The sequence below is a fragment of the Schistocerca americana genome, chromosome 11, assembly GCF_021461395.2.
Source record: "Schistocerca americana isolate TAMUIC-IGC-003095 chromosome 11, iqSchAmer2.1, whole genome shotgun sequence".
In the NCBI taxonomy this organism is placed as follows: Eukaryota; Metazoa; Arthropoda; class Insecta; order Orthoptera; family Acrididae; genus Schistocerca; species Schistocerca americana.
The window spans coordinates 108,554,243-108,566,158 of NC_060129.1; the positions used below are offsets into that span (position 1 = coordinate 108,554,243).

General features: G+C 41.5%; 1 protein-coding gene across 1 annotated transcript in view; it reads right to left on the reverse strand.

Annotated features, from left to right (window-relative positions):
• Positions 1-10,817, reverse strand: part of LOC124553335 (TD and POZ domain-containing protein 1-like) — a 609,900-nt gene extending 599,083 nt beyond the window's left edge. The window contains exon 1 of the mRNA XM_047127211.1: positions 10,708-10,817. The gene's annotated coding sequence lies outside the window, so the exon portion shown is untranslated. The remainder of the gene's footprint in view (positions 1-10,707) is intronic.
• Between the last annotated feature and the right edge of the window lie 1,099 nt (positions 10,818-11,916).

Below are 11,916 nucleotides of genomic sequence, written 5' to 3' on the forward strand. Positions count from 1 at the left end.
CGGCTTCAAAGAATGTCATTTCACTATCGTCAGATGTCTGAGTTCCACTCATCTACCAGTAACAGACTGCCTCAGTTTGCACGTGTAGCTGTAAATACGTCAGTATCATCCGGTGGACGCAATGAATACAAATGCCAATGTTCTTTGACGACATATGTAATCCCAAGTACGGGCATTACCGAGACACTTGGGTGAGAAAAAACGGCAGGAGTTTTGTAAGTGGAAAGTACAGTTAAGGAAACGATCGGTATTTTAGACACAGAACCTGCACAGAAGCCTTAGGCGAATGATAAATACATACAGGCAGACCACTTAAACTGGAATCATTAAAAATTTTAGGAATCCAAAGTATTCGCGAGTTGAAACGAGAAACAAAATTAGATAACTGGGACAGAGAAAATGGGAGTTCAACTTGGAATCGACCAAAGTACATGTAGGAACAAATGTGGATGAATAGCGGCTCAAGAAAGTGCAGAAGAAATCTACAGCAGAATTCCTGCGTCTGTGATAAATAAAAATTAAGATGCACTGGGATAAAAAAAAAAGAAAAGAAAATGAGAACGAGAATGGCCCGAAACTACGAAAGACGCTATGACAATACAATGCATCTTCTACACCAGTATCTTCATCTACATTTACCTCCATACTCTGCAAACCACCGTGGCAGAGAGTACGTCCCACAACACCAGTTGTCAGGGGTTCTTCCTGTTCCATTCACGTATGGAGCGCGGGAAGAATGACTGATGACTTTATAGGTGTAGCAACTATTCTAATCTTATCCTCACGATCTCTACGTGAGCGATACGTAGGGGTTTGTAGTACATTCCTATCACCACCATCTAAAGCAGCTTTCTGAAACTTTGTTAACAGACTATCCGGGACAGTTTGGGTCTGCCTTTGAGAGTCTGGAAGTTCAGTTCCTTGCGTATCTCAGTTACACTCCCACGGGTGAGAGAAACCTGTGACCATTGGTGCTGCCCTTCTCTGTATACGTTCAGTGTCCCTTGTTAGTGCTATTTGGTGCGGGTCCCACACACTTGAGCAAAATCTGGAACCGGTGGTACGAGTGGTTTGTAAGCAAAGTCCTTCGCACACTGACTGCTCTCCACCAGTATTCTACCAGTAAACGGAAGTCTGTCACCTGCTTTACCCATAAATTCCATTTCATACCAGGTACTTTTTATGTGTCGGCCGATTCCGACAGTGACTCGATGATATAGTCGTAGAATACTATTTTTTCGTTTTCTGGAGGCACAGTTTTACATTTATGAACATTTAAATCAAGTTGCCGTCTTTCCACCGCTATGAAATCTTATCAAGATCTGACTGAATATTTATGCAGCTTCTTTCAGACAATACATCATAGATAACTGGATCATCTGAAAAAAGTCTGAGGTTACTGTTAATATTTCGTCTTAGCGATGTGCTCTGACCTTGCAGCTGTGTGAATGGCAACGTACAGTTCACAGGAGTTTCTGCAAACGTGACATTTTGACGACAGAAGTTTTGCATTCGTTTAGATCGGGTTGTGGATAAGGGAGAGATTAAATTGTTGGCAAGAATTGGCTCCGAAACATATTGAAAAAGTTGTGCCAACTTTTTTGGTAATATGCCTTCATCAACACGAAAAGTGAGACCTCTTACTGATTGACAAGCCGGAAGTATCTGCAGCTAGTCACCAGAGAATCCAGTAAGGCGCTCATTAAAGTGTCTCGATACAATAAGTTTATTTTTAAAAGCTCTGAAAGCTAGTGTGAGTAGTTGGCCTGTGATCAGAAAGGGCGGGCAGCCATTCTAACAGACGAAGTAAACCATCAGCTGACTTACCTTGTGTCCAATGAGTAAAGCCTTTTCGAACCCTCAACACAGCTAGCATATAGAAAACAAGCCACTATCGGTAACGTTTGTTGTAATAAAATGACGAAATGCGTAATATTGGCGGTTGAAGATGTACTTTAATCGTAAACGTTTATCCGGGAAAGAAGTGACCTAAAAAAATAGCCCGTAAATTGTCTTTTTTACACTTTACATCTGGCTACATTTTATGTATGGCTCAGACTACGTTACCTTTTTGTTCTGTTGCACGAGTGTCAGTTATATGCTTTTTATTTTGAATGGCGCAATTTGCTTTGCCGGATGATCAACGTGTGAATATTTATTAGCATTTGCAATGCAAGTTTGCAATGACAACCCAGAAAAAACACACACACACACACACACACACACACACACACACACACACACACACACACACACACACACACACACACAGAGAGAGAGAGAGAGAGAGAGAGAGAGAGAACTACTATATGTACACATTATCGAATATTTAAGAACATACTGCAATTAACTCAATAAAAAAGTCGCAGAAACTTTACAAACGTGAAGGTGAGATGGTAGGACGCGAGTCACCTCCGTAGCTACCCTCTGCTCTGTAACTCAACGCTTACAACCGCTGCCTCACAATCAACCGCTGGAAGATCAGCCCCCGCACCGTAAACTGAATGTAATGAAGGCTCTGGCAGCCGATACGTCCTTATATGACGTCTGATTATAACACATCCGAAAGAAAGTGTCGTGTTTTAAAAAATCTCCCATGTACAGTTGCCTTGAAACGGTGTGGTTTCATAATACGGAATTTAGGACCTCCTATCCAGTAGGAGCCATGGAAAATGATTACGTTTTTTGATGCATAAATAATTATAACGGTCACGTGCAAATGTCAACTCACGGGGTAACAGTGTGATAAGTTTCTTTTTTTTTAACCATTCTTCACGGCCCACATAAAGTCTGGTCTTCCGCCATTTCCTTTGTCTCCACAGAAACACAGCCGACCAAGCGAGCAGAACCGTTGTTCCAGCTCCACTTACTAGAAACGCTGTCCAATGCTCCGTACTGCATGCCTGGACTGCATAGTTGCGAAGGACGTTTCAGTTTTCCAATACCAATGTACCCCAAAATGTATCACTACGAGTTTCGTGGCGTGCAATTTAGTAAGTAAGGACTACGAAATGCGCCACTTAAGCTTCGCGGAAACTGAATGTAACCTGGCGTCTACTGCGGCTGCTGTTTCCCACCAACCACAACACGACAACTGAAGTCATGAGAAAAGTCACTGACGTCCCACTAATTGTAAATGACGGGAAAATTCTCCGTGCAACTTCGTATGCATTACGTAGCTAAAAATGAAATTTCCATCCCGATGACCAATTTATTACTGTCTGTTCATTTGCATACTGATGAGTTGACCATCATTTGAATTCTGGGTTCCATATAACACTTTACAGGTTTGCATCAGAAGATCACATGATCAGAAGAAACACCTAAAGAGGGAATAGTAAAGATATTGTTTTCCGACGCAGACTGGATGCACATTTAACAGCACATGACGATTCTTGCTGCACGAATTTCGTGAAAGGAAATACGGACCAGTACTCTACGAGATGTGTCCACACTAGGAGTAAGAAAATACCGCACCTGTTGCTACCGCTGCCCATCATCTTTGACCGACGACGAAAATGCCGGATAAACCACTCACGAAAACGCAGTATGCGTAAAATACGTGTAGTAACAAGGACTATTTAGTTTGTTTCCAACACAGCACATTCACACACTTCACCAAATCACAAACTCTCCCGTTTCAGTCTCAGCTGCAGAAACGTGTCAGCACACCCCGCCTTCCAAGCAACAACGTGGGAGGGAAACAAAGGTCGGTGTTGTGTTCTGCCTCTGCACTGGGAGTAGAGAGAGAGCCCCGTGAAACTACGGCACAGGTCAAAGCCAGTGTGTGGCATCGCTAGGTCACTCTGTGGGGAGTCTTGTTTTACGCTACGTGGTTGTGCCCTAGCAGTTTAAGATTTTAGTTTGGAAGGCATGATATAAACGGCAAAGTGCGTTGAATGTATTGCAAATCTGGACATCGGAATATACTCCGTCGATCACATTAAACTTCATGTACACATCACACTATGCACTCTTCCGCGTTTGCTGGAACCTCTTTGGATTTAGTTTCAGGTGGAGCAGATGCCAAGCGGTCACAAGTGCAATCAAGTACGATGATGAGGTTTCGTTTTGTGCTCTGCGTATCGACTTGTGCTGTAATACGGGGCAACAGCTTTACCGGCGCGTTTAGCTCTGACAGCACTGGCCGGGCAAGTGGTCCAGCTAACGTGCTCTGGTGTGAGCAGTGGCAGTTCAGACGTAAACAGAGACGAGCAGAGGACAATACAGCTGTGGATGTGAATTTTTAAACAGAAGGAAATAATATATGGTAAAACTCGGGTGATTTTCTCCTCAGCTGACCGGACGGAAAATATAACATGCCATCGTTATTAGCGAACATAGTATTTTAATTAAAAGCAGGAGTGATGAAAATTCGTGACTAACGAGGGTAATTTTTCTACATGAGCTGAGTGTGGCGTAAAAGCGCAATGTAGTAAAATACGTAAGCCACTGAAGGTATCGGAGTCAGCTGTCTGGTAATCTCTGAACTCCTTCCACATCGGACACCGCTGAACACACTTCAGTACAGCTAGGTTGATAACGAGTCTATCAGAGACAGAACCCCAAGCGACAGAAATGTCCACATTTCCTCCTCCTCCTCCTCTTTCGTGACGTGCTGTTCTGCAGTTCGCCATCATTTGGCAGCGACGTATCACAAACCTTCGCGCATTAGTTGCAGTACGTTTGACAGCGTAATGTCTTGTTATTTCTCGCGACAAATACCTTAACTTGGCTCCATATCAATTCTGTCGGGTTCAGACTGCAGTGTTACGACCACAACTCTAAAAATAATCTATTTGTACAGCGTGCTCGACGCCGTCAAAATTGTCTTCCATGTTCCTGCGCCATTTATCACTCTGGCTCATGTGAGACCACATCTGTCCTACAAAACAATGGGCATATTCAAACAGTACTTTTTAATTTTTCACTAAAAAATTAAATCACGTAATGTTTTATCTTCAACCATATTTTGCAATCTTTTATAATATATCTGTAATTAAGAATGTATACTTGCAATGAAAACCAGAAATTTTCGTGTGATATGTAATTGTAAACTACAAGATCTGCATTTTCTTAAAATTGGTGATGCGCAAGTTAATTGCCATATATGCCGCAAAACGGTATCAACCAAAACCACTAAAAATAAACGCAAAATATACCTACTTAAAACAGCAGATAAAAATTCGCTTGATGTCTTCCTAAGATTGTCTCCATTCCTCCCAAGCTAATTATGTAAGTTTAGACCAGATATGGCTCAAATTCAAAGATACAGTATCGACAGCAAGATATTCATATCATCTAACTTAATAAGAGACGGGACTGATCCATCATGGTACACAAAACACATCAGAACACTGCTGCAGAAGCAACGAAAAAAGCATGCCAAATTCAGAAGAACGCAAAATCCCCAAGACTGGCTAAGTTTCACTGAAGCTCGAAATTTAGTGCGGACGTCTATGCGAGATGCTTTTAATAGTTTCCACAATGAATTATGATATCAAAATATGGTAGAAAACCCAAAGAGATTCTGGTCGTATGTAAAGTACACCAGTGGAAAAAACAGTCGACACCGCGATAGCGATGGAAAAGTTACCGATGATGGTGCCACTGAAAAACCACAGCAGCTGTTAGCATGAGTGACATAAAAGTAGGTAGCTTAGGTGTTGCGATACAACTCAAATCACTTAAGAAAGGCAGTTCTTCCGGTCCAGTTGGTGTACCAATCAGGTTCCTTTAAGAGTATGCAGATACAATACCGCCTTTCTTGGCAATCACATACAACTGCTCACTTGACGAAAGGTCTGTTCCTAAAGACTGGAAAGTAGCACAGGTCACACCAATATTCAAGAAATGAAATAGGAGTAATCCATTTAATTACAGACCCATATCACTGACCTCAATTTGCAGGATGATTCTGGAGCACATACTGTACTTTAACATTATAAATCACCTTGAAGAAAATGACTTATTGATACATAACCAACACGGATCCAGAAAATATCGTTCTTGTGCAACACAGCTAGCTCTTTATTCCGATGAAGTAATGAGTGCTGCCGACAAGGGATGTCAGATCGATTCCATATTCCTAGATTTCCAGAAGGCTTGATACCGTTCCTCACAGGCGACTATTAATCAAATTGCGTGCATATGGAGTATCGTCTCAGTTATGTGATCGGGTTCGTGTTTTCCTCTCCGAGAGAGGTCACAGTTCGTGGCGATAGACGGTAAATCATCGAGTAGAACAGAAGTGATATCAGGCGTTCCGCAAGGTAGTGTCATAGGCCCTCTGCTGTTCCTGATTCACCTACGTGAATTAGATTGTTTGCAGATGATGCTGTAATTTACAGTCTAGTAAAGTCATTAGATGATCAATTCCAACTACAAAACGACCTAGAGAGAATTTCTGTATGGTGCGAAAAGTGGCACTTGGCACTAAACAAAGAAAATTGCGAAGTCATCCACATGGGTACTAAAAGAAATCCGAGTAATTTTGGATATACGATAAATCGGACAAATCTAAGGGCACTCAATTCGACTAAATACCTAGGAATTACAATTAAGAGCAACTTAAATTGGAATGACTTCATAGATAATATTGTGGGGAAGGCGAAACAAGGACTGCGCTTTGTTGGCAGAACACTTCGGAGATGCGACAAACCCACTAAGACATCCTACATCACACTTGTCCATCCTCTGCTGGAATATTGCTGCGCGGTACGGGATCCCTACCAGGTAGGATTGACGGAGGACATCGAAGAAGTTCAAGGAAGGGCAGCTCATTTCGTGTTATCGCGAAATAGGGCTGAGAGTGTAACTGATATGAGACGCGAGTCGGGCTGAGAGTCACTGAATCAAAGGCAGTCTTCATTGAGGAGAGACCTATTTACGAAATTTCAGTCTCCAACTTTCTCTCCCGAATGTTTAAATATTTTGTCGACACCCAACTACGTAGGAAGAAACGATCATGATAATAAAATAAGAGAAATCAGAGCCCGAACGGAAAGATATAGATGTTCCTTTTTCCCACGCGCCATTCGAGGGCGGAATGGTAGAGTAGTATGAAAATGGGTCGATGAACCCTCTGCCAGGCACTTAAGTGTGAATTGCGGAGTAACCATATAGATGTATATGTAGATGTGATGTGTTTCATATTTATATGCTTTAGGCATTCAAACCGAACAGAGAAAATTACGCACCACGTGGAGCGTAGAACCACCGCCCGCCGGCACACACGATGGTCAGTCTACGACCCTGTCTATCACGCCACGCATATAGTTAACACCTCCCTTATTTCTGATACATAGTCCTACTCGAAAAAATCAAAAGCTGATTTTTGTCTGTAATCTTGTGAAGAACATTAACTACTTGTTTCTCGCCATTAACGGTGTTCCACGCTCGTGTTTCACTACGAAGCAGGAAGCAGTGTCGTCCATTTTCGAGGTACGTATGAACAGCGAGACAATCAGAGCACAAGTACTGGTTACAGACACTGTGACTACACAATTTTTAAGGTAAAAGTTACGTAGGTAAAGTACGATTAAGATAGACGTTGATGGCTGTTAATACGTCACAATGTCTGAAAGGTTCTTCCGCACTGACGTAGTAATAAGCTACCGAACACCTAAGTTGGACCTACTTCCAAGAGCGGAGCACCACCAGTGGTAAGAGAGCTACGGCTGATGACCAGTCACCGCGCTTGCGTTTGTTTACATCTGGTTTGCTCTTTATGGTTAAGTACGTGCTACATACGAACCCCGTAGCCCCACCCTTTATTTCGCATTCACGTTTATTCTCTTATCCGTCTCTCAACCGTATCTTCTTATTCCACACCAACCTACACCTCTTGCTGTACTACGGAGTACTGAAAGCTTGTTCCCAACAAATAAGTAGCATTCTCAGCCACATATGAATTTTTCCAGATAGACTGAAATACGCTGTTGTTCAACAACGGCATAAAAAAGGGGATAGGTCTGATGCTAACAACTACCACCCAGTCTTAGTTCTGACATCTTTATCCAAAATTCTTGAAAAAGTCATGCATTCAGGAGCAGAATCTCTTATCTGTAAAAATGGCGTACTAATTAAACGTCAATTTGGTTTTCAGAAAGACTTTTCAACAGAAAATGCTATATATGTGCTTTCACTGATCAAATATGAAATGCACTGAATAACCGAACTTCATCCATTGGAATATTTTGTGACCTCTCGAAGGCTTCTGATGGTGTGAATCATGAATTTCTTCTAGACAAGCGTAAGTATTGTGGCATGAGTGGGACAGTGCACAAATGGTTTAATTCATATTTAACTGGAAGAAAGCAGAAGGCTGAAATTAACAGTACAAATAGTCTGCGAAAACCAGCAGAGTTCTTTAACTGGGGAGGTATCAAGAACGGTGTCCCACAGAGTTCAGTCTGCTTCCTTATTGGTCTTAATATACATTAATGTCTCGCCACTCTATATTCATGAAGATGCAAAGCTAGTTCTTTTTGCTAATGATACAAGTACAGTAATCACACCCAAGGAAATTGTAAATAATGTCTTTCACAAAATTACTAAGTGGTTCTCTGCAAGTGGACACTTATTAAATTTTGAGAAAAAACAGTGAATATAATTCTGTGCAGTAAATGGCATAACAACACTGATAAATATAGGCTATGAACGCAAGTCTGCTGCTAAGGCAGGCTATTCAAAATTTCTGGATGTGTACACTGATGAGAAATTGAATTTGAAGAAACATCTATGATCTGCTGAAATAGTTAGGTTGAGCTACTTACCCTACTGCGGTTATTGCAAAATATTGGTGATGAACATCATTAAATTAGCCTACTATGCCTATATTCATTCACTGCTTACAGATGGTATCGTATTTGGGCAATTCGTCACTAAGAGGAAAAGTATTCATAGCACAGAAGGGTGTGATCAGGCTAACAGCTGGAACCCACTGAAGATCACCTTGTGGACATTTATTTAATGAACTTGAGATATTCACAGTACCTTCGACATACATATATTCATTTATGAAATTTACCATTAATGACCCACCCCAATTCAAAAGTAACAGCAAAGTGCATAGCTACAACACTAGAAGAAACGAAGATCTTCACTACTCTGGATTAAATCTCACTTTGTCACAAAAAGGTGTGAATTATGCTGCCACAAAAATATTTGGTCATTTGCCAAACAGCATTAAAAATCCAGCAGATATCTAACCAACATTTAAAAGAAAAGAAAATTATGGGAATACGGAAGCGTCCGATCCCGCCCGTCTGCTTTGACCCATGACGTCACAAATATGGTGGAAACGACCATAAACCACGATTCCAATATGGCGCATATAAAGTCGCTATGTACACATTGTGAGGACGAAAATACATCGAAAAACAAACACACACACTTACCACAAGAAGCGTAATGACACTAACGGGTCAAGCGCGGGAAATGGGGTGTTTTGGGTGGGGGGCAAACTAAATATAAACAAATTTAGACGCCCACCCCCAAACAAAACCACACAAAAAGACGAAAAAACGGACATTACAAAACTCCCCAAATACCACTAAACAATATTACTTGACCTTACTGAACAGATGAATCTTTAGACATGAAGTATTAACTATACAAATATTTACTATTGTGTGTAAAGAAAACTTATGTTCAAGTGACACATCCCACATCATTACGAAATGTATTAATGCTCTATACAACAAGGATCAATGTATGTATGTATCTATGGATGCAGACCAATTTGTCAACACAACCCATATTTCAGGGAGGTGGCTATGGTATCAGCCCTTCTTTGTGGAAGTTTGTCTACAACCACCTGCATTGCCATTTTTCATTTACTTACACAAAAGACGATGAAATTACTCCCAACGTATTAATGACAAGAGATCCGCTTGCTGTGATATAAACTGTGTATTCCTTCCTCTACGCAACAGCAACACACTTTATACTGTAAGCAACTACAGATGTAACAATGCGTTCTTCTTAAAGCCACAACAGTTTAATAATTCTTTATTTGTCCTAATAAAGCATTACTCAGCAGCACCCGTTTGGTTTGACAAGAACATGTATGTGAATCTTCAGTTTCTCCCAGCTTATTTTTTGATGGAACAGTCCACAGGTGAACTGCCTGTTCGTAGTGTCCAGCGTGCACGCTATGAACCGAAAGTACAGCTATGGACTGTTCCATCAAGAATATATATAATAGTTGAGTTCTGCAGCGAGATTTGTAGCTGATACTCTGTATCTTGATATCGTTCTGAGCACTGACAAACACTTACCAGAAGAGATTCTGAGGATGGCTGGTTTTACTGCCAAAGTGTTTGAGTACTGGTCCTTTACGTGGGGCACTGCTTCACACATCCAGATACCCCCTTATCAGAAAACCGACTACTTTTTTGGTAAGTGTACGGCACAGTCGCTGCCTGGAGATGCACGATTATTAACAGAAGTGAAGACTAAACCCGTAACGCCGGGAATTTTGACAACATTTCCAGCAAGAGGATCAATTTTAGGTCAACGAAAGAATTCATTCATTTCGGCACTTTCACATATACAACAAAGACGAAATGGACGATAACATTATCTGTCTTACTGACTACCCAGCAGACTACCTTGTCACCAAAAGCTACCATGACTTTGCAAAAACAAACCAAAAGAAAATAACTCAACACTACAGGATCGCATGAAAACAGTCGTCCTTACCTTATTAAGGGTGTGGGTGTAGCAGAAGAAATTCTCGGCGCAGAAACAGCAGCACGAAACCCCAACGCAGAACGTCACACTGGACACGACTCGCTACAAATGCGACAGACTAGAGGTGGCAAAAAATAACGTAACTGATAGAAATAACCGGTTACTGAGAAGTAACGGTTACTGCGATAACCGTTCCTCTGATTCTGGCAGTTATTTCAATAACTGTTTAGTGTCAACAGTGCTTCGCGCCATCTGTTGACCGAAGATCGTACTGCGCATTTGGAAGGCGTTCTATAGACCATGGGAATAACTGTGAGACTGCGCGCCATCTGTTGATAAGAACTGTGTACTATTTCGTGGGCCTTCGTTACTTTTAGCATAAACAATTAAATAAAGTTAATGTCCGAGCCGTGGCTGATAGGAGCTGCAGTACAGGCATTAACGAGTACGGTCGTTCCCTTAAGCCACCGCCTTACGTGTTAATTTAGCTTGGACGGGTAGTAGAAGGAAAGTTACTTGGGAATTCGAGCGACTATGGAAATAACTGTCAGAGACCGGTATTCTCCTCTGGCAGTTATCGTTATTGGCTCGTAGTTCTAGTTCTCTGGTAGTTATCGGGCTACCACCACAGATAACCTGGAAGCTGGTAACGGAATAACTGTGTGTCTAGACGTTCCTGACACGGTGACTCCAGTTAAAGGTCGTAGTTCCAGGTGATATTTCCAGAGAGGATAGTAACTGGAGCGAACAAATATTTTCGTACTGCTACGGAAACAGCCGCTGGCCATCGCGAATGACAAATAACATGTCAGAAAGTATAACATAATACAGTGGAATATAATAATTATTATCCTCATCATTTGTCAGGAGATTGTCAAAATATGTGAATATATCACAGTAACTGCTAATATTTACAGAATTGGTACACTGACAGAATAAAACACAGTTACGTACTTTTGATAAATTTATCGTACACAGAATACCCGATCTTGACTGTTGCAACCAAGTGCTGTCAAAACTGAAATATAGCAGAATTTTTACCTAAGCTGGTCTATCAGTCTCTGTTACGATATTCATCTACAGAGTAGAAGGAGGGGTCGATGGAAGCGTCTGATTCCACCCGTCTGCTTCGACGTAAAGGTGTTGTGGTGTGTGAATGTCATTACGGCACGGTGTTTATGAGTTGGTTTGTGTGGGGGGGGGGGGGGGGGGCTGTCG